This window comes from Bufo bufo, chromosome 8 (assembly GCF_905171765.1).
Source record: "Bufo bufo chromosome 8, aBufBuf1.1, whole genome shotgun sequence".
In the NCBI taxonomy this organism is placed as follows: domain Eukaryota; kingdom Metazoa; phylum Chordata; class Amphibia; order Anura; family Bufonidae; genus Bufo; species Bufo bufo.
Window position 1 is genome coordinate 122,672,812 of NC_053396.1, and position 27,923 is coordinate 122,700,734.

Consider the following 27,923-nt stretch of genomic DNA (forward strand, 5'->3'; position numbering starts at 1 on the left):
GCTCCAGAATGACGTCAGAGCGCCCCATGCACATGGATGACGTGCCATGCGATCACGTGATCCATGCGATTGGGGCGCCCTGACGTCACTCTGGAGCGCCCTGGGAGCCGCACGGACGGTAAGTATGCTGCTCCCCCGCTCCCCGCTACACTTTACCATGGCTGCCAGGACTTTAGCGTCCCGGCAGCCATGGTAACCATTCAGAAAAAGCTAAACGTCGGATCCGGCAATGCGCCGAAATGACGTTTAGCTTAAGGCCAGATCCGGATCAATGCCTTTCAATGGGCATTAATTCCAGATCCGGCCTTGCGGCAAGTCTTCAGGATTTTTGGCCGGAGCAAAAAGCGCAGCATGCTGCGGTATTTTCTCCGGCCAAAAAACCTTCCGTTCCGGAACTGAAGACATCCTGATGCATCCTGAACGGATTTCACTCCATTCAGAATGCATTAGGATAAAACTGATCAGGATTCTTCCGGCATAGAGCCCCGACGACGGAACTCTATGCCGGAAGAAAAGAACGCAGGTGTGAAAGAGCCCTTATTAGCATAGTATTTGCAATGTAATATACTTTTGTACTCTACTTTTTGTTTGTAGTGTGCTGTTGCACCTTGTGTTTGTCAGAGGTATATCACACCCATTGCAAATAGTTGTTCCAATAGCGCTTGTCCCTCTATATAGCTGCGGTATTGCAGCAGAACCGCACACAACTGCTGCACAATTCAAATGCACTATAATATACTTTCTATGTTAGAAAGTATATTATACGTATATCACACCCCTCAGTATATCACACCTACCGATAGCACAACTCTACCAGTCCTTAAAAGGACTTTTGTGGCCCTATTAGCTAGCGTTTGGTGTCCCTAACAGCCTGTCTCTGCTCCACAAAGCAACCTCTCCCTATACTGGCAAAACACCGAATGTAAAATGTCTGCCAGATCGGGTTCTGTGATAGGGTGGGGAGGTGTCCATTTGTTAAAACGTCTCAATTGGCTGTCCTGTCCCACCTGATGGATGTGTCATGGGTCAAAGTTCGGTACAATGCAAAAAAATAAGGCGCCGGTGGACATCGCCATATGTTTGCATGTTCGTTGAATTTCGAACCGCAAGCCCATCTCTAATAGGCTGTATCCCAATGTTACATGGAAAATACATACATCCAGAACAATACAAAACCAGTGGCACTGCCCATACAATTATTCACTAAAAACTGTACAGGAATCTTCACCAGTGGTCAGCACAGAAAACAAATCCAAATCCTGTAGGAGCACTCACCAATCCTTTATTTCAACAGATTAAATGTGGTCAGCAGGTAGGAATGGGAGGAGCAGGAAAAAAAACACTTCTTGTGGATGCCCTACCTTATACATAGGCTGTATCCCAATGTTACATGGAAAATACAAAAAATAAAAAAATTAAAGGAGATAAAGATTGACCCCCTGACATACATTAAAATGTTTGTTAAAAGGGACCAGTCACATGTTTGTTCATGGTTATGACACTACAGCAGCTTAGTAGATTTGTTTGACATCTGACACTAGCTAGACTGGGGTGCAGACTCAGAGAAATGTCTTGGTAGGATTCTTAGTATAGTCCCCAATCAGTCTAAGGTGTACACATGGGACAAAAGCAAATATGGGAACTTGACTGAAAGTCATTGCTAGGGGAACAGTTATAATGCGACAAGTCAGAGAAGTCAGCATAAGAGGAGGAAATGTAGCCAGCAGATGGTCAGAACAAGTACAAAGCCAAGAAGGACCACATGTATGAGGTGACAAGTTCCAAAGGAGCATATGGTAGACAAGTCCAAGAAGCAATTTCAAGGTCAAGGTCAGGGTCAAGGCAGTAACATGCTGCTACAGTTGCAAATTCAAAACTATTTATTTGCAGGCAAGGAAGGCATGACAATGATGTAATTAAATAGTCCACCTGGCTGACTTCAGCATCGAGCACCTATTGCCATGGCCTTCAGGTGCTCCTACAGTACATAGTAAGAGAGCCATGGCCAGAGTTATGCTGCTGTTAGCTGCAGCATTAAGAGTGGAGTTAGGTTCCTTAAGGGCCCTTTACATGGGCTGACCGAGCAGGCAATTTCTCAGCAGTAGACAGTTTGCTCCCAATAATTGCCTGCTTTACATGCAGCACTCACCTCCAATACATAGGGAAGAGCATAGTCATTGTTTCTGGGGAGAAGATCCTTATTCACACAAGATTATTTTGCTGAACAGAAAAAAATGATTTTGGCGTTTCTCATAAAATAGCAATTTGATATTACCTTTTCTTAGAGCTCTTCATTGTAGTGCTACCCTGTCATTCCTCCTAGAAAATGATGATTAAAATAGTGATACCAGTTGGGGATTTGTTACTACACAGTCTGACACCGTCCAATCAGTGCTGTCCGAGTGATTGGCAGTTGTCAATTAATAAATATTCAGAAGAACTAATAAAGTGTCACGAGGGTGTCGAGGACCACGCCTGACTCCGTTATACCCGGGGTCAGGAAGTCGCAGCGGTTGGCTGCACGCTCTATTTAAGATAGGGCTGTTTTCCTTATGGTAGCTTTCTGGGTTTGCTTAGCAAACCCTTTTGGCTCACTCAGGGATCCGTAGCTCCTTCTCCTCAGCTGTTCCTTGTCCAGCACTCCCAGACCTCCTTATATTCCTCTCTCACACTTCTCTGGTTGCCAGAGATAGAGCTTCCTGCCTGGACATCTATTCTGACCTTCTGGAGCTGTGTTGCTGCGTTCGCTGGTAGTTGGTCCAGAACGCTACCCTCCGGATCCCTGTTGGACCTTTTTGGTTTATTGTGGTCGCCCACCTGGGTGTATGTGTTTGTATGTTTTGTCTGTCCTCTCCCTGGTGTTTCCCTCTTAGTGATAGTGGTGTGGACTAGCGATCCCACCGGCCTGTTCACTATCCAGGGCTCATATTAGGGAAAGCCAGGGTTTAGGCACGTGATCGCCGCACGGGTGAGGAACCCGTCTAGGGACGTCAGGGCAGTCAGGTGCCAGCCGCAAGGTGAGTTAGGGGTCTTTCCCTCTCCCTTGGGCAGGGCTTTCCCTGTTTTCCTCCCTGTGCGTGACGTCGGTCATTACATTATCTCTGGCCCTTATTTTGTGTAGGTAAAAAAAAAAATAATAATAATTTTTTACCTACTTAGAATCCAGTATGGATCAAATTGCTGCTCTGTCCAAACAATTTCATGGCCTGTCTTTGGAGGTGGTAGGATTGAAGGCGTCGGTCCTCCAGCAACAGCAGCAATTACAACTGACTGCAAGCCCAGCGGTTGCTACTGATAACCAGGTTGTTGCGGAACCCAAGGTCCCTCTCCCTGACAGATTTTCTGGGGGAAGGGACAAGTTTTTGACATTCCGTGAGGCCTGTAAGTTATATTTTAAACTGCGCCCTTACTCCTCTGGTAATGAAGATCAGCGGGTGGGGGTTGTTATTTCCCTGCTGCAGGGGGATCTGCAGTCCTGGGCGTTCTCTTTACCTACTGATTCCCAGGCTCTTCGGTCAGTGGATTGGTTTTTCGGGGCCTTGGGTCTCATATATGATGACCCTGACCGAGTCGCCCTGGCTGAATCAAGATTACGGAGCCTCTTACAAGGAGAGCGGCCGGTAGAGGAGTATTGCTCTGAATTCCGTAGGTGGGCTACGGATACCCAATGGAACGACCCGGCTCTCAGGAGTCAGTTCTGCTCTGGGTTATCCGAAAGGGTTAAGGATGCGCTTGCATTATATGAGACCCCCTTTTCCCTTGATGCGGTTATGTCCCTTTCTATCCGAATAGATAGACGCCTTAGGGACAGGTTGAAAAAACCGGAGCAATTGGTAACCCCTCCCAAGCAGCAGTTAGTCTGTACGGACTTAGACGAGCCTATGCAGCTAGGAGGAACTACTCGTCAGGTCCGTCCTCCTGAGGCTCGCCGTAGGCGTGGGGTTTGTTTTTTTTTGTGGGGAGAGGGGTAATTTCATTAATGTCTGTCCTTCTTTCCTCAGAAACAAAAGACCGTCGGAAAAACTACTAACCCCAGGCTGTGTGGAGGATGTCAGCCGGGGGGTATACGTTTCCTCCATACGTACATCGCAATTTGTGTTGCCAGCGGTTATTATTTTTGGTGATAAGACGGAGACTATTTCTTTCTTTCGAGACAGTGGAGCAGGGGTAAATTTGATAGATGCCCATTTTGCCCGCACTTTGGGTTTGTCTCTCTGTACTTTACAGAGACCCATTCCCATATTCGCTATTGATTCTGCTCCCCTGTCTCAGAGAAACCTCACGCACATTGTTCATAATTTACACCTTCGGGTAGGGGACCACCATAACGAGATGCTTTCAGGTTATGTTCTGGAGGGGCTTCCCACTCCGGTAGTGCTGGGTCTTCCCTGGTTGGTAGCGCACAATCCAGTGGTGGATTGGCAGGCCAGGGAGATATCGGAGTGGAGTGAGCAGTGCAGAGAAAATTGCTTAAATAGCAATTGCTTAGTCGCCTCCATAACTACCCTACCTACATTTATTTCGGACTTTGAGGATGTTTTTTCTGAAAAGGGTTGTCAGAAGTTACCACCTCATCGTCCTTATGATTGCCCGGTTAACCTTATTCCCGGCGCAAAATTACCCAAGACCAGGTTATATAATCTTTCGGGTCCAGAGAGACAAGCCATGAAAGATTATATCTCCGAGAGCTTGGCTAAGGGACACATCAGACCCTCTTCTTCACCCGTGGCTGCAGGGTTTTTCTTCGTAAAAAAGAAAGATGGGGGCCTGCGTCCTTGCTTAGATTTTCGCGAATTAAATCAGATAACCATCCGAGACCCATACCCTCTTCCTCTCATTCCTGACCTGTTTAATCAGATTGCGGGTGCTAGGTGGTTCTCCAAACTTGATCTTAGGGGGGCCTACAATCTGATTCGTATTAAGGAGGGGGATGAGTGGAAGACAGCGTTTAACACCCCTGAGGGGCATTATGAAAATCTAGTTATGCCTTTCGGTCTGACCAATGCTCCTGCCGTCTTTCAACATTTCGTTAATGACATTTTTAGTCATCTAATCGGCAGGTTTGTGGTAATATACCTAGATGATATTTTAATTTATTCGTCTGATCTGAAAACACATGAGGTGCATGTCAGACAAGTACTGCAGGTCCTACGGACGAATGAATTATATGCTAAAATTGAAAAATGTGTCTTCGCCGTTCAGGAGATACAATTCCTGGGTTATTTTTTATCTGCGTCAGGTTTCCGTATGGATCCTAGGAAGGTCCAGGCAATTTTAGATTGGGATCTTCCTGAGAACCTCAAAGCACTACAACGGTTCTTGGGCTTCGCGAATTTCTATAGGAAATTCATTAAAAATTATTCACTTATTGTAAAACCGCTTACTGACATGACTAGGAAGGGGACTGATTTTTCTAAATGGTCTGACGCCGCTAAAGTTGCTTTTTCCTCTCTAAAAGAGAGGTTTACCTCAGCACCTGTACTGGTCCAACCTGATGTCTCTCAGCCTTTTATTGTTGAAGTCGATGAGTCAGAGGTGGGAGTGGGGGCGGTGCTGTCTCAGGGTCCATCTCCTGGCAAATGGCGTCCTTGTGCTTTCTTTTCCTAAAAACTATCTGCAGCAGAAAAGAACTACGATATTGGCAATAGGGAACTATTAGCTATTAAACTTGCGTTTGAGGAGTGGCGTCATTTCTTAGAGGGGGCAGTCCACTCCGTCACTGTGATTACGGACCACAAAAATCTTCTGTACCTCGAATCAGCTAAGCGTCTCACCCCTAGACAGGCTAGGTGGTCGCTATTTTTTACCAGGTTTAACTTTGTGATTACCTTTCGTCCTGGGGCAAAGAACACCAAGGCTGATGCACTATCTCGTTGTTTCCCTGGAGGGGGTAATGTGAGTGATCCGGTACCCATTCTTCAAAGAGAAGTGGTTGTTTCTGCGGTACACTCTGTTTTGGAGGGGAAGGTGTTAGAGGCCCAGGGGGACGCCCCGGTCTCTTGCCCCTCAGAGAAATTGTTTGTACCGTTGAACTTACGTTTCGAATTATTAAAGGAACATCATAATTCGGCACTTGCTGGGCACCCGGGTAGTAAAGCAACCTTGGAACTATTGTCTCGTCGTTTTTGGTGGCCAAGGTTGCGTCAGGATGTATTGGATTTTGTGTCTTCTTGTTCTACCTGTGCGCGCGCAAAAGTTTCACATACACGTCCTGCAGGCTCTCTATTACCACTCGTCATTCCCAATAGACCGTGGACACATCTGTCAATGGATTTTATCACTGACTTACCTTTGTCTGCGGGTAAAACAGTTATTTTGGTAGTAGTGGACAGGTTTAGCAAAATGGTACACTTCATTGCGTTACCCGCACTACCTAATGCTAAGACTCTTGCTCAGGTATTCGTCAGTGAAATCGTGAAGCTTCACGGGGTCCCCTCCGATGTTGTTTCGGATCGGGGTACCCAGTTTATTTCTAAATTTTGGAAAGCTTTTTGTTCCCGTTTGGGGGTACACTTGTCCTTTTCCTCAGCTTTCCATCCTCAGTCGAATGGACAGACTGAGCGTACCAACCAAAACCTTGAGACATATCTAAGATGTTTTGTGTCTGAAAACCAAGAGTTGTGGTCATCATATTTACCGTTAGCTGAGTTTGCCATAAATAATCGTCGTCAGGAATCCACTGGCAAGTCACCATTTCTTGGTGCATATGGTTTTCATCCCCAATTCTGTACTTTCAAAGAGGGGGGGTCTTCTGGGGTTCCCGAAGAGGAACGGTTTTCGTCATCTCTTTCATCGGAATGGCAGAAGGTGCAAGCTAACTTTAAAAATATGGGAGGTAAACGCCGACAGGTTAGTTCGGGTTTTTCATGCCTCTCATCCTGAGAGACCTGGTCCTGAGTGTCCGGAGGCCCCTCGTAGAAAGGGGGGTACTGTCACGAGGGTGTCGAGGACCACGCCTGACTCCGTTATACCCGGGGTCAGGAAGTCGCAGCGGTTGGCTGCACGCTCTATTTAAGATAGGGCTGTTTTCCTTATGGTAGCTTTCTGGGTTTGCTTAGCAAACCCTTTTGGCTCACTCAGGGATCCGTAGCTCCTTCTCCTCAGCTGTTCCTTGTCCAGCACTCCCAGACCTCCTTATATTCCTCTCTCACACTTCTCTGGTTGCCAGAGATAGAGCTTCCTGCCTGGACATCTATTCTGACCTTCTGGAGCTGTGTTGCTGCGTTCGCTGGTAGTTGGTCCAGAACGCTACCCTCCGGATCCCTGTTCGACCTTTTTGGTTTATTGTGGTCGCCCACCTGGGTGTATGTGTTTGTATGTTTTGTCTGTCCTCTCCCTGGTGTTTCCCTCTTAGTGATAGTGGTGTGGACTAGCGATCCCACCGGCCTGTTCACTATCCAGGGCTCATATTAGGGAAAGCCAGGGTTTAGGCACTTGATCGCCGCACGGGTGAGGAACCCGTCTAGGGACGTCAGGGCAGTCAGGTGCCAGCCGCAAGGTGAGTTAGGGGTCACCACCTTTCCCTCTCCCTTGGGCAGGGCTTTCCCTGTTTTCCTCCCTGTGCGTGACGTCGGTCATTACATAAAGTGGTTCCAAACACAGTTCTAAGAAATGGTGCTCCAGAAGTAAAACAGGAGAGGGTCTTCTTTAATATGTTAATTATATATAGAGATGAGTGAATCAAAGTAAAACAAATTGAATTTGATCTGAATTTCAGGAAAAATTTGATTCACCATGAAGTTTATGTCTTGGCAGAATCACTATGCACTGTGATATAGAAAAGTAGGGAGCTTAAGATGGGAAAGACACAAAGTTTTTAAAAATATATAACATGCCCTATTCTTGTCCGCGCTTTGCAGACAAGAATAGGCATTTATTTTGACGGCCACCCGTTCTGTTCCACAAATTGCAGAAGGCTCAGGGGCGGCTTCCGTTTTTTTTGCGGACCGCAAAAAACAGAACGGTCATGTGCATGAGGCCTAAAGCTTCCAAAAATTGTCCCTTAGACTACTTTCACTCTTTTGTTTTAGCTGGATTCGGCAAGGTCCAGCAAAAATGCTTCCGTTACTGATAATACAACCATCTGCAGCCGTTATGAACGGATTCAGTTGTATTATCTTTAACATTCCCAGGATGGATCCGTCATTAACTCCACTGAAAGTCAAAGAGGAAGGGATCCATTTTATATTGTCGCAGATTGTGGCAAAGAAAACAGATTGCATTGGGGGTAATGCCGTATCCGTCTTGCTCCGTATACCAGGACGGAAAGCAAAATACATGTTGCGGTTTGCTCTCCGGTATGGGAACGCAACTAAGCGGACCGGAATGTATTTTGAAGCATTCTGTTCTGTTCAGTTCTGTTTTGTTCCCATTGACAATGAATGGGGACAAAATTGAAGTATTTTTTCTCCGGTATTGAGCCCCTATGATGGAACTGAATACCGGAAAACTTAAACGCTAATGTGAAAGTAGCCTTATTGAGGGGAGATGGTGTTTAAACACACACAGTGTTATGGGCTTAAAGAAAAAAAATAAAAACTATGATTTGTTGGGGAACCAAGCATCCAAAATGTATTCCTTACCAGGGTCACAAACTCACAATGAAGGACTATAAGTCTCCCACCACAATATCCGGGCCAGAGCCCAGAAAAATGTAATTTAGGTAAAGGCATGGATGTGCACCACATTTGTTGATTGATGAGAGTTAAACTTTACATACAGAAGCAGTACCTTTGCTTGCTTGGCGAGAACCCAGTCACCGAGACCGCCCAGGACAGAGCCCAGAAAAAAAAAAATTAAGTGAAGGCGCTGAAGTGCGCCACGTTTGGAGACTGATGAGAGTTTAATTTTCCATATAGCAGCAGAACCCTTGCGTGCCTGCCAAGAGTCAAACAGGGTAATTGCGCCTGCAGTTTGATACTTAGTTGTGCTGACAGTGGGAGCATTTTGCATTAAACTGCATTATTTTTCTCCTCCACATGCTCCCCAGGTGCCTCTCTAATATGCTGCAGCGGGTCTAGCCTCACGACCCTCCACCCCCAATCTCCCTGTCTCATCAGACCTCAGTGACCGCACAGCATTATTCACAATCCTGCTGCCTCAGACCGGCATCAGTATGTTCTTTGTTAACATAGCCCCAACCCCTATCCTTTGCCTGCACTTGCTCCTGGCTGCAAGGCCCAAACCAGACTGGGATGACTGGGCCTTCTGCTCCATCCGACCCCCAGACTCTAACCTCAGCTGCTGGACTGCAGGGGCTCCCAGGACCCTCCCATCAAAGAAAGTGGCCTGCTCCCTCACCAGCTGGTAAGTCCATCCAGTCAAAAACACACATCAGTGTCTGTGGAGGAGGGGGGCTACTGGGGGGGTCACACTCTCATTGTAGCAGCCCTGCACTGCCCTCAAGTACTGATGGTCACTGATCTGTGCGTTCCCATTCTGAGCTGCATGTTTCCCCTGTGCCCCCTCAGTGAGTTTCCCTTGCCACCTATGCCCTCTCTGTGTGGGCTCCTTATACTCCCTCAGTGTGGGCTCCTTATACTCCCTCAGTGTGGGCTCCCTGTGCTCCCTCAGTGTGGGCTCCCTGTGCTCCCTCAGTGTGGGCTCCCTGTGCTCCCTCAGTGTGGGCTCCCTGTGCTCCCTCAGTGTGGGCTCCCTGTGCTCCCTCAGTGTGGGCTCCCTGTGCTCCCTCAGTGTGGGCTCCCTGTGCTCCCTCAGTGTGGGCTCCCTGTGCTCCCTCAGTGTGGGCTCCCTGTGCTCCCTCAGTGTGGGCTCCCTGTGCTCCCTCAGTGTGGGCTCCCTGTGCTCCCTCAGTGTGGGCTCCCTGTGCTCCCTCAGTGTGGGCTCCCTGTGCTCCCTCAGTGTGGGCTCCCTGTGCTCCCTCAGTGTGGGCTCCCTGTGCTCCCTCAGTGTGGGCTCCCTGTGCTCCCTCTGCGTGCGCTCCCTGTGCCCCCTCTGCGTGCGCTCCCTGTGCCCCCTCTGCGTGCACTCCATGTGTGCGCTCCCTGTGCCCCCTCAGTGTGGGCTCCCTGTGTCCCCTCAGTGTGGGCTCCCTGTGCCCCCTCAGTGAGTTTCCCTTGCCACCTATGCCCTCTCTGTGTGGGCTCCTTGTACTCCCTCTGTGTGGGCTCCCTGTGCCCCCTCAGTGTGGGCTCCCTGTGCTCCCTCTGCGTGCGCTCCCTGTGCCCCCTCTGCGTGCGCTCCCTGTGCCCCCTGTGCGTGCACTCCATGTGTGCGCTCCCTGTGCCTCTTGTGTGCACTACCTGTGCGCGCTCCCTGTGCCCCCTGTCAGTTGTGTGTGCCCTGTGATCCCAATCTGGGCCCCCTGTGTGAGCTGTGTGTGTTGTCTATGTTTCTTTTGTAAGCTCCATGTTCCCTCTATGCTCCCTGTGCCCCATGTGTGCACTCCTTGTGTCCTATGGGCTCCATATGACTCCAGTATGAGCTAGGTCTGCAGGACTTTTATGGCACAACCAAACGGTGTGCTCATTTGATGCTTGTGAGCCCAGTGACATCACCAGCACTGATGGGCGGGCTTTATTTGTAAAGCGCTGCTGAATATGGTGGTGCTATATAAATAAATATTATTATCATTATTATTTAGCGCTGCCCTAGCCTGTAAAGTGGCTAGGCAGCGCTAACGCTGGCCCATTAGAGCCGGTGACGTCACTGAACACACTGCTGGGCGGAAGCCTCTGCCTAGCAGTGTGCGGAGGTAAACAAACAAGCCCTTGCCCTGCATGATTCAGCGCAGGGCAAGGGAGAGCATCGGAGCATGAAATGCTCTGATGCACATATCATAGGGGCCGGAGGGGTGAAGATGGGGATATGTCCGGGTTCAGCTCTGAACCCGGACAACCCCTTTAAACTAATGAAGACGGCATTGTTTAGTTGGTCTGCATTGTTAATGGAGGTGGGGCATTGGGTATAGATTAAGAATCTGAGGTCCACATCTGAATCCAAATTAGCAGTGTCTTTTTTTCCAGTACTTGGGGGGGGAGCAGAACAGGGCTGCTAATAAAGGCATCTGTAGATCCAAGTCACACATTGCGGCAGTATTACAACCAGATCCCCCATCACAGTGTCTCATCCACAGATATTACAGTGTGTAATCCACCGATTCCCCATAAAGCCCCTTTCCGAAGAGCGAGTTTTCCGCACGGGTGCAATGCGTGGCATGAACGCATAGCACTCGCACTGAATCCTGACCCATTCATTTCAATGGGTCTGTGCACATGAGCATTTTTTTCACGCATTAGTTCTGCGTTGTGTGAAAAACATAGCATGTTCTATATTCTGCGTTTTTCACGCAGCCCTGGCCCTATAGAAGTGTATGGGGCTTCAGTGAAAAACGCATTGCATCCGGAAGCAAGTGTGGATGCAGTCCTTTTTTCACTGATTGTTGTTATGAGATGTTGTTTGTAAACCTTCAGTTTTTTATCACGCGCGTGAAAAACGCATCAAAACGCATTGCACCCGCGTGGAAAAAAACAGAACGCAATTGCAGACAAAACTTACTGAACTGTGGATGACACACAGTTATGGGGGATCTATGGATGACACTGTTATGAGGAATCTGTGGATAAGACACTTCTATGAGGGATCTGTGGATAACACACTGCTATGGGGGATCTGTAGATGACACACAGTTATGGGGGATCTGTGGATGACACTGTTATGAGGGATCTGTGAATGACACAATGTTATGAAGGATATGTGGATGACACTGTTATGGGGGATCTGTAGATGACACACAGTTATGGGGGATCTGTGGATGACACTGTTATGAGGGATCTGTGAATGACACAATGTTATGAAGGATATGTGGATGACACTGTTATGGGGGATCTGTGTATAACACACTGCTATGGGGGATCTGTAGATGACACACTGTTATGGGGGATCTGTGGATGACACAATGTTATGGGGGATCTGTGGATGACACAATGTTATAAGGGATCTGTGGATGACACAATGTTATGAGGGATCTGTGGATGACACTGTTATGGGGGATCTGTGGATGACACACTGCAATGGGGGATCTGTGGATGACACACTGCTATGGGAGATTTGTGGATAACACCATGCTATGGGGGATGTGTGGATCCCCCATAACAGTGTGTCATCCACAGATCCCCCATAACAGTGTGTCATCCACAGATCCCCCATAACAGTGTTGCCCCTGTAATTGCCCATACGGCCCCTGTAATTGCACATAAGGCACATGTAGGTTAGCGTTAGGTCCCGTGCCACATTGAGATACCTTGACGGGGTGCGCGGGCTCCGGTATGTTCTTGATATAAGAATATATTGTCGAAAGTCTCATTTTCATATCAGTGTGAGGGTTTAGCCATATATTATCAGTAGCATTTACCATTGTGGTGCACCATTTTTTGTAAATCTTTGTTTTATATAGCCAATCACATCCACTCATTTAGCTATCCTGTGTAGGATGTCTTTGTGGTACATGTGGTCCACTGCAGACATCCTCAATTGTATGCATTTTTGCCAGGTATTGCTGTGAGCAACAAACCACATGTGCAGGATTTGCTCCCCCGGTTAGAAATGTGCAACAGCATATGGGGTTTTGAGAATTTTCTGTCTTTTAAGACCACTTTATTCTCTTATTCGCTTTGTAAATGCTCTACATGTCAGACAGATGGGGGGCTGTAATTAAGTTAAAAACACAAAATGGATAACTGACAAAACTTTTGTGAATAAACAGCTAGGGATTTTTAATTAACCCCTGTGATGCTGTGGCCTTTTTCTGTTGAATGTTTATCGGGGCTGTTGTTCTGGTGATCACGTGCACAGCAAGCGAAGAGATAGTTTGCTGACCCCCAGCTATCTATATATTATAATCTGAATGCACTGTCCACTAGTGAAGAGATTATTTAAGTCACCTACAGTAACTACTATAATAGCAAGTGCACTTTAACTCCTTCTCTACATCTTGATCTTGGTCTTAGCTTCTTAGCGGCTAACCTTTGCAATTGAGGGACATTCATCAGATACAGGCTGCTTTTGGCAACCAAATAGCTCCCATGTGTAGATCAAGGGAGCTGCTCAGTTGCTATGGCAGCCTGAAGCATTCTGAAGGCTCCTGGACCTGCCATAGCAAAGTTCCTATTGATCAATGCAAAAACAGCAATTTTCCCATAGATTATAATGGTAAACCATTGCAGCCTATGGAAGAATTGATCTGATGATCACATGTATATAGGCATAATAATAATCATTGGCATCACCACATCCAATAATGCTTGAACATACAGTGAATGCAGAAAAGGAAATTTATTTTTATAAAATCAAAATTTTTGGTCTCTTTCCTAAAATTAATGGAAGGAAATATAAAAAAAAGCTGAAAGTGTCAGAATATAGAGATGCACTGTCCCACAGAGTAAAGAAAGTGTGTAATTTTTAAATGTTGCTAAGGCCTCATGCACACGACTGTATGTATTTTGCGGTCCGCAAAAAAACGGATCCGCAAAAAATGCGGATAACGTCCGTGCGCATTCCATATTTTGTGGAACGGAACAGCTGGCCCTTCATAGAACAGTACTATCCTTGTCCGTAATGCGGACAATAATAGAACATGTTCTATTTTTTTGCGCAATGGAAATACGGACATACGGAAATGCAATGCACACGGACTACCTTCCGTTTTTTTTGGGGACCCATTGAAATGAATTGTTCCTTATACGGTACGGACACGAAAAGAAAATACGTTCGTGTGCATGAGCCCTAAAGCACAAAAAACTATGGCACAGTTGAGTTTTTTTTTCCAATTCCACCCCATTTAGAATATAAAGCGTGCCCTTAAAAAGTATGCTTAAAAATCCATCATAAGGCCTCATGCACACGACAGTATTTTTTCACGGTCCGCAAAATGGGGTTACGTTGTTTCGTGATCCGTGTCCGTTTTTTTTTTCCGTGTGTCTTCCTTGATTTTTGGAGCATCACCAGACAAGAAAAGTGAAAGAAAAACGAAGTCAAGTTTGCCTTGAAAATGATAGGAAAAAAACGGACACGGATCACGGACGCGGATGACAATCTTGTGTGCCTCCGTGTTTTTTCACGGACCCATTGACTTGAATAGGTCCGCGAACCGTTGTCCGTCAAAAAAATAGGACAGATCATATTTTTTTGACGGACTGGAAACACGGATCACGGACACGGATGACAAACGGTGCATTTTCCGAGTTTTCCACGGACCCATTGAAAGTCAATGGGTCCGCAGAAAATCACGGAAAACGGAACAACGGACACGGATGCACACAACGGTCGTGTGCATGAGGCCTAAGGCTATGTGAACAGAAGTTATGACTTTTAGAAAGCAAAGAGTAAAATATAAAAATGAACACATGAAAGTGTGCATGATAGGAAGGGGTTAAATGATATTTGAAATGACAGACTGGGGACTTGTGGTAATTTAATAACAGATATTTTTAAAATTGTTTTGTATGCACTTTGCATTTCCAGTACAAATAAAATGCCACAGCACGCCATTCATTTTCCGAGTTGCACTGTCTGACATTTCAAACAGATTAACATATGACATGCAATTCCACAATCATTTTTTAATCATTTTAACTATTTAAAAAGGTGCTCTAGGATAAGCAGTTGTGTTACAAAAATGTATCTGCACTGCAGGTAAAATAAAACAGTAGAGGGCTGGTAAAGGCATATCACTGGCAATATCATATATACATAAGACAGCAGGAAGAACGTCTACTGCAATGCCAATTTAAGGTACAATGAAAGCATCTTTAACCTCTTTTCTGCATATGGATAGTGATGAGTGGCAGGGGTCATATTCGTAATATTTTGCAACAATTTTGTAGAATATTCATCATATATTCGCAAATTCGTATATTCGTTATACACTGCGTGCAGAATTATTAGGCAAATGAGTATTTTGACCACATCATCCTCTTTATGCATGTTGTCTTACTCCAAGCTGTATAGGCTCGAAAGCCTACTACCAATTAAGCATATTAGGTGATGTGCATCTCTGTAATGAGAAGGGGTGTGGTCTAATGACATCAACACCCTATATTAGGTGTGCATAATTATTAGGCAACTTCCTTTCCTTTGGCAAAATGGGTCAAAAGAAGGACTTGACAGGCTCAGAAAAGTCAAAAATAGTGAGATATCTTGCAGAGGGATGCAGCACTCTTAAAATTGCAAAGCTTCTGAAGCGTGATCATCGAACAATTAAGCGTTTCATTCAAAATAGTCAACAGGGTCGCAAGAAGCATGTGGAAAAACCAAGGCGCAAAATAACTGCCCATGAACTGAGAAAAGTCAAGCGTGCAGCTGCCAAGATGCCACTTGCCACCAGTTTGGCCATATTTCAGAGCTGCAACATCACTGGAGTGCCCAAAAGCACAAGGTGTGCAATACTCAGAGACATGGCCAAGGTAAGAAAGGCTGAAAGACGACCACCACTGAACAAGACACACAAGCTGAAACGTCAAGACTGGGCCAAGAAATATCTCAAGACTGATTTTTCTAAGGTTTTATGGACTGATGAAATGAGAGTGAGTCTTGATGGGCCAGATGGATGGGCCCGTGGCTGGATTGGTAAAGGGCAGAGAGCTCCAGTCCGACTCAGACGCCAGCAAGGTGGAGCTGGAGTACTGGTTTGGGCTGGTATCATCAAAGATGAGCTTGTGGGGCCTTTTTGGGTTGAGGATGGAGTCAAGCTCAACTCCCAGTCCTACTGCCAGTTTCTGGAAGACACCTTCTTCAAGCAGTGGTACAGGAAGAAGTCTGCATCCTTCAAGAAAAACATTATTTTCATGCAGGACAATGCTCCATCACACGCGTCCAAGTACTCCACAGCGTGGCTGGCAAGAAAGGGTATAAAAGAAGAAAATCTAATGACATGGCCTCCTTGTTCACCTGATCTGAACCCCATTGAGAACCTGTGGTCCATCATCAAATGTGAGATTTACAAGGAGGGAAAACTGTACACCTCTCTGAACAGTGTCTGGGAGGCTGTGGTTGCTGCTGCACGCAATGTTGATGGTGAACAGATCAAAACACTGACAGAATCCATGGATGGCAGGCTTTTGAGTGTCCTTGCAAAGAAAGGTGGCTATATTGGTCACTGATTTGTTTTTGTTTTGTTTTTGAATGTCAGAAATGTATATTTGTGAATGTTGAGATGTTATATTGGTTTCACTGGTAAAAATAAATAATTGAAATGGGTATATATTTGTTTTTTGTTAAGTTGCCTAATAATTATGCACAGTAATAGTCACCTGCACACACAGATATCCCCCTAAAATAGCTAAAACTAAAAACAAACTAAAAACTACTTCCAAAAATATTCAGCTTTGATATTAATGAGTTTTTTGGGTTCATTGAGAACATGGTTGTTGTTCAATAATAAAATTAATCCTCAAAAATACAACTTGCCTAATAATTCTGCACTCCCTGTATATTTTACATTCTTTCTTTTTTTAGCGGCAAGATAATGATCGCGTAATATGCGAATATTGCTCTCTTAATACAGGCTTGGGTCAAAAATGAATATATAGCACTATAGAATATAGTGCTATATATTTGTTTTTTAGAATATTCATCATTTTTTTCCATCTGAAAGTGAACACATGATTTCTCCCTGCTTCTTGCTTGTGGACCAATGACGTCATTGCAGTCACAGAAAATAATGCACTATAATATAGATGCAAGCATAACATATGGACTAAGCCCTCACTCTATTAATAAAATCTGAGACACTTAGTGAATACATTTTGATCAAAACACATCTAAGCCCACCTACCAAGCGACAAGGGTGGTCTCAGTTCAGGCGGGTCCTACGCTAAACCTGGCTATGCCGTTATGCATTTATGTTCAGGAGCGCAGACCCCGCACAGATAGTATGTTGCTCCTAGCAGGGGCGGGCTGGGCCGGGGGCAGGGAGGCAATTGCCCCCCAGGCCCCCCTAAAAAAACGGCCGCTGGGCCACCTGTCTTTAACAAAAATTATTTTTATTTTTTATTCTTCAGGGCCGCACCGCCGATCACCACAGGCGGCGCGGGCCTGGATGTAATTGCGGCGGCGGTGGTGGCGGCTGTGAGCTGTGGGGCAGGGGAGGGAGAAGCGTGTCCCTCCCCTGTTCTTCTGATAGGCCGCAGGCACTAATGCCTGCAGCCTATCAGAGGCCGGCTCAGGCAGCGCGATGACGTCATTATCATCGTGCCGCCTGAGCCGGGCAGCACACAGCAGGGACACAGGCCGGAAGATGCCTGCATCGCATCCCTGCTGATGGAGGTAAGTATTAGTGTTTTGTTTTAGTTTTTCTTTGCGGGGGGCGCTGTCACTATGGCTATGGGGGCGCTGTCACTATGGCTATGGGGGAGCTGTCACTATGGCTATGGGGGAGCTGGAACTATGGCTATGCGGGAGCTGGCACTATGGGGGGATCTGGCACTATGGGGGGGCTTGTACTATAGGGGGAGCTGGCACAATGGAAGTTGGGGGAGCTAGCACTATGGGGGGAGGCTGGCACTATAAGTGGACTGGCACTATGGGGGGGGGCTGACACTATGGGGGGCCTGGCACTATGGGGGGGGGGGCTGGCACTATGAGGGGAGCTGGCACTATGAGGGGAGCTGGCACTATGGTGGGGCACTATGGGGGCATTTATTACTTCCACATAGGGGGAGCTGGCACAATGGAAGTTGGGGGAGCTAGCACTATGGGGGGAGGCTGGCACTATAAGTGGACTGGCACTATGGTGGGGGAGCTGGCACTATGGGGGGGAGCTGGCACTATGGGGGGGGGGCTGGCACTATGAGGGGAGCTGGCACTATGAGGGGAGCTGGCACTATGGTGGGGCACTATGGGGGCATTTATTAATGCCACATTATGGGGGGACACCATGGGGGAGAGGAGCACTATGGGGGTATCTGGGGGGCTCTAAAGGGGCTTTTTTTTAATTTTTGCCACATTCTGGGGGGCACTATAGGGGAGAGCAGCACTATGGGGCATCTGGTGTTAATATAGGGGCATTATTTGGGGGCACTATGGGGAAGCGTGGGCTCTGAAGGGGCCTTTTGTATTGGAACATTATGGGAGGAACTATGGCATTTGGAGGCACTAAGGGGGCATTTTTTACTGGCACATTATGGGAGGCACTATAGGGGAGAGCAGCACTATGGGACATTATTTGGGGGCACTATGGGGGAGTGGAGCACTAATGGGGCATATGGTGGCACTAAGAAGGGGCATTTTTTTACTGGCACATTGTGGGGGAGACGAGCACTATAGGGGCATCTGCTGGAGGCACTAAGAAGGGGCATTTTTTTACTGGCATATTATGGGGGACACTATGGGGAAGGGGGAGAGGAGCACTATGAGGGCATTTACTGGGGCACTATATAGGGGTATTTTATACTGTCATACATTATGGGGACATTAGCTCAACTGCGGGCACTAAGCGGGGGTATTTCATGTACTGTCATATTATAGGGAGAATTAGTACTACTAGGGGGTATTATGGGGAGCTTTACTACTACTGGGGGGCTATGAGGAACATGATTACTAGGGAACTATAGGGGCATTATTACTACTAAGTGTGCTCTGGCAGAGAATTATTTCTATTGGTGGGATTTTGGGGAGCACTGTTACTTTGGGGGCACCCTGGCATAGTATCAGCTTAGCACAATTGTTTTTGGGGGACATTATCTTTATACTATTAGTGTCTGGGCGCAGTTATTTTTTAGAGCACTGTGTGCCAATAATTGTTTAAGGGGGCATTATCTGTGTGGTAGTAGTATTTCCAGGGGGACTGTTTCTGCAGTATAGTATTGGGGGTGGCAGGAAAGGGTGTTCAGAAGATGTGAAGATGATGGAAATGTGGGAAACTAATATCTGTCTCTCCATCTCTGCAGAGACGGGAGATGGCAGAAAAATCACCATGCCGGTCTGGTCTGAATGGAGAAGATAAAGAAAGAGAACGTCTACAACAAAGGTGACATCACTGGATGTAAGAGGTATGGGGCGCTATGTAGGAGAGGAGATGCTCCGGCTCCTCCCCCTGCCATTTGCAGAAGGAGGATTCAGAGCTGGGTGAGGACGACGAAAGGTGGCAGCAGGCGGGTGGCAGATGGTGGGGAGAACCACAAGCCTTGAGCAGGATCAGGGGAGGGAGGAGCTTCCTGGCTGTAGCCTGCTGTTTATTGTATAATGTGAAGGTCCTCCCCTCTCCGGATGATGTGCAGAGACAGGCCTCGACAATAGAATTTCAGCTGTACAGTGTTTGTTGGGAGTGGCCTATTATATGTTGGAGGGGCTTTAAATAATGGGTGGGGCTAAAATGGGCCACTTGACTGGATTTGCCCCCCAGGACTAAGGCTTCCAGCCCTCCCCTGGCTCCTAGTTACCTCCATGTGCAGCAGCAACTGGTAGAAGGAGGAGCACACACACCTATATGTACCACCTTAGTCAAGACCATGTGATGAGCGCAGTGACGTCACCAAAGGTCCTTTTCCTCCGAGGTCATCAAAGAAGAAGTATGAAGACGAGTCGGGCTTCGCGAACAAGTGGATGAGGTGAGTTTAATAATTTTTTTTAGCCCCTCCATCCCTAATTTACTTAGCATTATGAATTATGAATGCTATTATTATCCCTTATAACCATGTTATAAGGGAAAATAATAAAATTTACACAACACCTAGCCCAAACCCGAACTTCTGTGAAGACGTTCGGGTTCGGGTCTGGGTACCAAACATGCAGATTTTTCTCACGTGCGTGCAAAACGCATTAAAACGCTTTGCACTCACGCAGAAAGATCGCGCATTTTCCCGAGACGCACCCGCCTCCTATCCGGCCCTCACACGCGACGCCCGTGTGAAAGATGCCTTAGGGTACTTTCACACTAGAAACTGACATGTCCTTCCGGAGTTCCTTGCCGCTAGTGTGAAACTAGCATAAAGGCAGCAAAATTCACTAAGCGTTTACAGCAGCGACTGTAGCACTAGCATGTGCAGTTGTTTCCTTATCACGCATTTTGTTATAGATGGCTGTCGATGGAGCAGAGTAGAAGGAGGATGGGGAGTCTGAGTAGGAGAAGCAGTAACTGCTGATGACAACTACAAGGACACTGTCCTGCATGTGAATGTAACCTGACTGCTAAAAAGGAGACTGTTAGAAGGAAGACACGCTGCGCAAGCTGGTGGCCATATCTGTTTTCCCACAGGAACTGGTGATGCCGCATCATGTACTACAAAAGAGCTGTATGGTGCCTACATTTGCATTTAAACACCCATGGCTTACTTTAATCCTGAAAATACTGCACACAGAAATTATTTTGTGGTCTGGCACTGTGAATGAAAACTGCCAGATGAGAAATACTGGCACAGAGATAGTGGCAGGTGAGCTTGGCTTAAGTATTGCACATTTTGAGCCTGCACCTACGGTATCAGTGACATCATCAGTTCCTAAGCTGACCCTAATAGAAGTAGATCTGGTCCAGGAAGTTTCTGGCCATACATTGTCTTTGCTCTTTATTGCTGCTGCTTCTACCAAATCCTCCTCTCATGTTACCTTCTCCTCAGCACCCTGATCTGGTCCCAAAGTCTTGTCCAACACGCATTTATCATAGTTCTCATCTTCCTCTCCACTTTATCAGAATCTGTAATCAGATGGAGCATGAGGAATGCTGTAACCATTGGCTCCAAGGTATAGTGTCAGACTCAGTGGTGACCTCGACATCATCTTGCTGTGACTTAGAGGAAGAGTAAGCCATCCAGTCCAAATGTTATTCTCTCCCTTCCCAACAGTTTTATCAGACTGTTTTATGTCATTGTAGGCTCCGTGGCCTGCCTCCCGATTTCCCTGCTCTGTATTTTCCCCAAGGGTCACCATCGTGGCTACAAGTGCCACTACTAACACTACTACCACCAACACAGCTATGCATGGGGTACCCCTATTCTCACTGAAACTCCTCATCATGGCAGTCCGAATGCTGACTGTTCTCATTCAACTCAACTACAGGGAGTCCCTCTTGAGTATCTTCCATATCACGTGGTGTTTTGTTGCCTCATCTTGGGAAAAAAAGAAGGCACCCCATTTGAAGGGGACAGCTAAGACAGAAATGATGCAACTGAAAAGCTTCTCTGGGGTTGCAAGGAGAAGGAGCAAGAGGAATGGTGTGAACCCTGGCATGGTATAAGATTCAGAGATAACATCCAAATCATCTTGCTGCGACTGAGAGGAGGAGTGAGCCAACCTGTCCATAATATCAACCTCTTTGGCCCTAAATTATTATTTCTTCACTACAGAATTCTGGCATCAAAAAATCGCAAAATAGGGCTTTTGTGACTTTTTTTTGCACTCGCTTGTGCAAAATGTAAGCGTTTGCGCAAAAATTGGTGACTTTTTTACAAAATTTAGTGACTTTTTGCATTTTGTACACTACGCACTCCAGTGTTGTAATATTGGTGGAAAAGTGAATGTGGTTAGCTATGTTAATGAGTTTCAATCCAGATTTATCATTGCAATTTTCTTTTTTTTTTAAGTCGCAATCTCACTCCAGGAGGAGGGTGGAGTAGGAAAACTTTAGTAGCTTCTCTAGACAGAAGTGTTAGGTTTAAGGACAAACCAAATTTATCAAACAACCTGTGACATTTGATAAATGTGGCACAAATACTCCAACACAGACTCAAGCAAAACTGACTTCAAATATTCTCCTCATGATAAATTCCCCCCTTTGTCTTCAATAGTAATATGGCGTCTATCAGAATCCAGGAAGAACTGTGGCTTACTACTACTACTACTGGTGAGATTGCTAGCACTGCTACCACTCATATTCAGACTCGGATGACAAGGTATGAGTATTTTGCTTTGCACTCTTCCATTTTACAGAAATTTTATTATGAGGCCCATGAATGAAATTTCACGGGTTTCCTATAAATAAAAAGACACAGATTTTATAATGCTAATAATGCAGTTTTTGCAGTAAAATGCATTTGTTAAAACACTGACCGGGTCCAGGCCCAGTCCATACCTGCCCCTGCACTACTCCCTGAGGGTCCCGATACCTCCAACAGGCCTAGGCCTGCTCCGCCAAGGACACTTACTGGTGCGGCGGAGGCGGCTGGAGCTCCCACTCCGCCGCCCAGAAGAGACAGCCCCAGGCCAAGCCACCTTCACCCAGAGGTCCCGCTAGAGATAACCAGCCTCACTACCAAGGCAGTACCAGGAACTGCCACAAGAGGTCAGCGAAGCTCTATCACAGCAGCTGCAGCCACAAGCATCATGCCTCTAACTACTGCCATAATGGAGTCAGAGAAGGATTGCCCTGTGGACATCGTCATTGCCCCTAGAGACTTTCAACCGCTGCAACAACAGCGAAGGAGACTTCCAGTCCCTCCGGTAGGCAGCAGCAGACTATCTGCCAGGCGGATTTTACCACTGTTGCCCCTGACTACTATAGCAGAGCCAGAAAAGAGCCAGTCTGTGACTATTATCCAGGGATCTCAAGTCTCCCTGAAGTTCAGGGAGTCTCCCTCTATTAGATAGCGGCTCCCTGACACCCGCATGTGAGACAATATCTCCCGGAAAGGTTTACTGATAGAAGAGAGATAAGAGAAGTGACATATGACACAGAGCTTAGATTACAGGTTGGATTAACCCTTTAGGGTCAAATTGGCTTCTCAAGGAGATCTATATGTTAAAGGCATCTTCTTCTGTCTCATTCAGTAGCTATAGAACGATTGAGAGAGATGTATTTTTTTTAAAATACATTTACACATTTAACCCTCCATTTTAATTATACTATTTACCCCAGTGTTAAATTTACCCCCCCGGATGCTTGTTTTTTCCCTACAGTGGGGTAGATAATTACACACAGGGTTCACTTGCTTCTTGTCAGCTCAGCGAATGAACCGAAGATTTGATTCATGAATCGGTTCATTTGAATGAACTGATTCAAATGAACCGATTCATGTGAAAGATCCGAACTTCCCTTCTCTAGTTTACTCGCAGTAAACCTTTCCGGCAACCTGTAGCAGTGTCCTCATCTCGGCGCGTGCGCACAGTGCAAGAAGAAGCCGATGCCAGCAGTCCGCAACGGCGCATCAGGCTGAGCCTGTGCGCACGCGCGGGATCTCAAAGCGGGAGGAGGGAGAGGGAGGGAGAGGCGGCACTGAGGAGTAGAAGGCGGCGATGCGTGCGGCCGGGCACCATGCATCCACAGACCTCCCCTGCTTGGGCACCTTAATTCAATGATTGACAGGTTAGTAAAACCTGTTTTTCCGCAGAATAAAGCCACAAATAGCTTTTATAAGGCCACCTTAGAAATCAGAATGCTACTGGACATGAGCATATGTTTAGCTCACAGGGCTTATAGGTGGTGACAGAATCCCTTTAATCATATACATAAATATGATCATTTGGGGCAGAGTAATGAGCCCAGGCCTCCACACCATAGAGCAAAGTGTGCAGATACTGCATATGTTTGGAAAATGTAATAAAAAGTTCGTGAAAGAAAAAAAAAAGAAAACCTCCCTGAAATGAGAAGTGCACCTCCCTGAAATGAGTTTTTGCAGGTTGGGATGTCTGTATTATCACTGCCACTACAGAAATCTCTGGGCCTACTACTATTACTGCTACTGTACAGTCTGAGCCCATCAAACAGGAACACTGCCCTGATGTGTGTGAGGATAAGGAGGAATCCACTGATACTGCTCCATGTACTCCGGAACCACCACAGAATCCAGAGCTTCTTGCTATGAAAGACCATGAATCTATTGTTTATTGCTGTCAAGAGAACCTGTCACCTACCAGGAAAAAGCCAAGGCTTACAGAGGATTTTCCAGAGAAAGATGATCCTGCAATTCCAAGTTCTGCCGCAGAAAGCCACCAGGAGATTGCAGATGAAGCTTCTGCAGGAATTACAGCTGCCGAGAGCACCCAGGTTAAAGAAGAACTTTTGCCTCCTCAAATAACCAGGAGGATGTTTTCCAGACTTTCCTGTGAGGAAAACTACCCATTGTGGAAATTACCTGAAGAAGGCATTGGCTATTTGTTCAGTCCTATAAGACTACCCAACCCATAACCTCCACCCCTCATCCTCACCCCTATAAATAAACACACCACACCACTGCTTGGATTTAATCGGCCACAGCAGCCGTTTATTAAATAAATACAACATAAATATAACAGTTAAACCCATGACGAGGGAGGTCCTAGAAGCCCCAATAACTTTATAAACACTGGAACACCTGCGTCTCCATCTTGCCCCCAGCCGTTGAACCCAGCTCGGAGGCAGCAACTGATGGACGCGTAATTAGTTCCTACCAGCTCCTCAATGAGAGTCCAGCCCCTCCCGCGGGGCCCTCCCATCCTCAGGTACCACCATATTCCACCACTTCAAGGACCTCCCCCGCCTCCATGACTGCCGCGACATATCACAACACCAACCCTCACTACTTCCTCTTCCAATAGGGTCGGGCGGGTGGGCGATTCAGTCTCCTGGCCAACACTGCACTTACTTCCGCATTCTTCTTCCTTCTCCCCTCTGGCCACGCCCCCCGCCGCCCTAGCAACTCGCGCTTCTCTCCGCTCCCGCCCCCACACACTATTGACCCTTTCCTCACCTGGTCCTGTACAGCCAAGCTCCTTCATGAACGTCCTCCCCCACCGCTGCGCTCCAGTCCGGACTAACTTGAAGAAGGCATTGGCTATTTGTTCAGTCCTATAAGACTACCCAACCCATAACCTCCACCCCTCATCCTCACCCCTATAAATAAACACACCACACCACTGCTTGGATTTAATCGGCCACAGCAGCCGTTTATTAAATAAATGCAACATAAATATAACAGTTAAACCCATGACGAGGGAGGTCCTAGAAGCCCCAATAACTTTATAAACACTGGAACACCTGCGTCTCCATCTTGCCCCCAGCCGTTGAACCCAGCTCGGAGGCAGCAACTGATGGACGCGTAATTAGTTCCTACCAGCTCCTCAATGAGAGTCCAGCCCCTCCCGCGGGGCCCTCCCATCCTCAGGTACCACCATATTCCACCACTTCAAGGACCTCCCCCGCCTCCAAGAACGCGCAGCTTGACCACCTCAACCCTGCGCGTCCCTCCACATCCGCAAAGCTGTCTCCACGCCACTCTGGAGCCCCAGAGCCCACAAATCCGTACCTACTGCATTCAGGTGCACTCCATCCGCTCTCCAAAACGCACCCTCACCCTTCTCCAATACCTCGTGCCGCACCACCACACCACCATTCCTTGCCATAAAACGGCCCACCGCTCTGTTTACCTTTATCCTAGCCTTATTAAGGCTCTCCACTGACCTCGCCCCTCTCCACACCTTCCGAGGTACAATGTCAGACCAGACAATGATCACTCCCGGAAACAACGCCCAAATTCTAAGTAAGTCAAACTTGACATCCCGAACTAATTCCCTAAACGGTCGCTTCCCTAAATCATTCCCCCCCACATGCAAAACCAACACATCAGGAGGACGATCCAAACGAACGAAATGATGCACCTCCCGCAACACTCCGCCCCACAACATACCTCTGACTCCTAACCACCTGACCGTAGCCAACTCCGGACTCACACCCAACTGCCGACCGCTCGGCCTCACATCCGCTCTAATTGCACCCCAGAACACATAGGAGTGCCCCAAAATCCACACCAACGCCGCCATCATTCGACCTGTAAACACAAAAGAACAAAATCAACATCACCTACCTACATCCTTAATCTACAACAATGCAGGCCGCACATATGATTTAAAACGAACCGACTCCCAACGCCCAATCCTCCTAATCACCTCCTCACTGGCGCCCCACCTGGCTGCCTCAGTTGCCGCACCAATTCTGAATGAATGCCCAGAATAATCCTTAACGGGCACTCCCAAAACCTTTAAACATTTTTTAAAGACCGCCAGAAACTGAAACCTAGACAAAAATGAACCGTCCTCATGCCTCAAAAACGGGACCTCGTTACTCTGCAGACCCGCACCATACGATCCCGCACACTTCACCGGGCACATACTACACCCCGGCACCGAAAACAACGTAAAACGCTGCCCCCTACCCTCCTGATCCGTCTTTGACCTGCGAATCCGGACATGTAAGCTATCACCTACCAACTCAATATCATCACTCCTAAGCCCCCCCACTCTCCTAACACTATCACACACCAACTCCCCCAAGCGAAACGCCCCAAAAAACGCTAAAGCAAACGCAGCTTTAAACAGCCCCAGATCCCATCCTGAACTGCAAACACCACACAACTTATCACCCATTTGCACCAACAACTCAAAAGACACCGGCCTACGACAGTCCGGCACCTTGCCTGCACCCCTACGCCAACCTTTCAAAACCTGCCTAACCAGAAAACTCTTAGTCAAATCAGGTAACCCCCGCCACTTAAACCCAAACGCCAAACCTGAAATAAGATGATTCACCTTTGACACCGACCACCCCTCACTCTTCAACTGTCCCAACAACATCAACAACCGCACATCGCCATCCCCTCCACCGGCGCCCCAAGTCCCATTCCACGCCTCCCAGGTCGTCCACGCCTTACCATACTCCCTCCAAGTACCCGGACTCAACGAATCCCTCAACAACCCCATCACTTCTCCTCCAGGATCGCCCACAGCCATGACGGACACTCCAGACCCTCCACCTCCGCTTCTGGCGCAAGAAGCCGGAACCGCTCCCACTGTAAACGAGAAAGAGAATCCGCCACTGAATTAGCCACTCCAGCCACATGTTCAGCCACCAACCACACGTTAATTGACAAACAACGCAATACCAAAAACTGTAACAGCCTAACCACCGGCGGGGAAGATGCGGACAAACTGTTGATAGCCTGAACCACTCCCAAATTGTCACAATGAAAGCGCACCTTCCTGTTTCCCAATTTCTCGCCCCACAACACCACCGCCATTACAATGGGAAAGAGTTCTAACAAGGCCATGTTTTTTACCCACCCACGACTCACCCACGCCTCTGGCCACACGCCTGCACACCATTGTCCCTGGCAATAGGCCCCAAAACCCACCCCCCCTGACGCGTCTGTATATAACTCAAAGTCCACGCTGTCACACAACTCCCCCATCACCAAAGACCTACCATTATACTGACCCAAAAACTCCGCCCATACCCTCAAATCCCCTTTTAACTCTTTACGTAACCTGATAAAATGATATGGCGCCGATACTCCTGCCGTAGCCGCAGCCAATCTTCTACAAAAAATTCTACCCATAGGCATAATTTGACACGCAAAATTCAATTTACCTAACAATGACTGCAACTCCCGCAACCTAATCTTCTCCCTCCCAATGGCCCTATCAATCTCCTGACGTAGATCCATCAACTTATCCTGGGGAAGCCTACACTCCATCCGTTCCGTATTTATAACAATCCCCAAAAAACACAATTCCGTCACCGGACCCAACGTCTTCTCCTGTGCCAACGGTACCCCAAAGCGCGCAAAAATCGACTGCACTGTATGCAGCAACAAAGAACAAACCCGTGAATTCGCCGGCCCTAAACATAAAAAGTCGTCTAAATAATGAATAACGGATGAACAACCTGAAACTTCCACCACTACCCATTCCAGAAAAGAGCTAAAAGTCTCAAAATAAGCACACGAAAGAGAGCAGCCCATCGGTAAGCACCTATCCACAAAATATTCCCCATCCCAAAAACAACCCAACAATCCCATGCTCTCTACGTGTACCGGAAGCAAGCGAAAAGCCGCCTCAACATCAACCTTCGCCATCAATGCCCCCTGCCCCAACCGCCTCACCCATTTTACAGCCGCATCAAATGAAGTATAGACCACCGAACAAAGTTCAGGATCTATTCCATCATTGACCGACGCACCTTTTGGGTAAGACAAGTGATGAATGAGCCGAAACTTGTTCGGCTC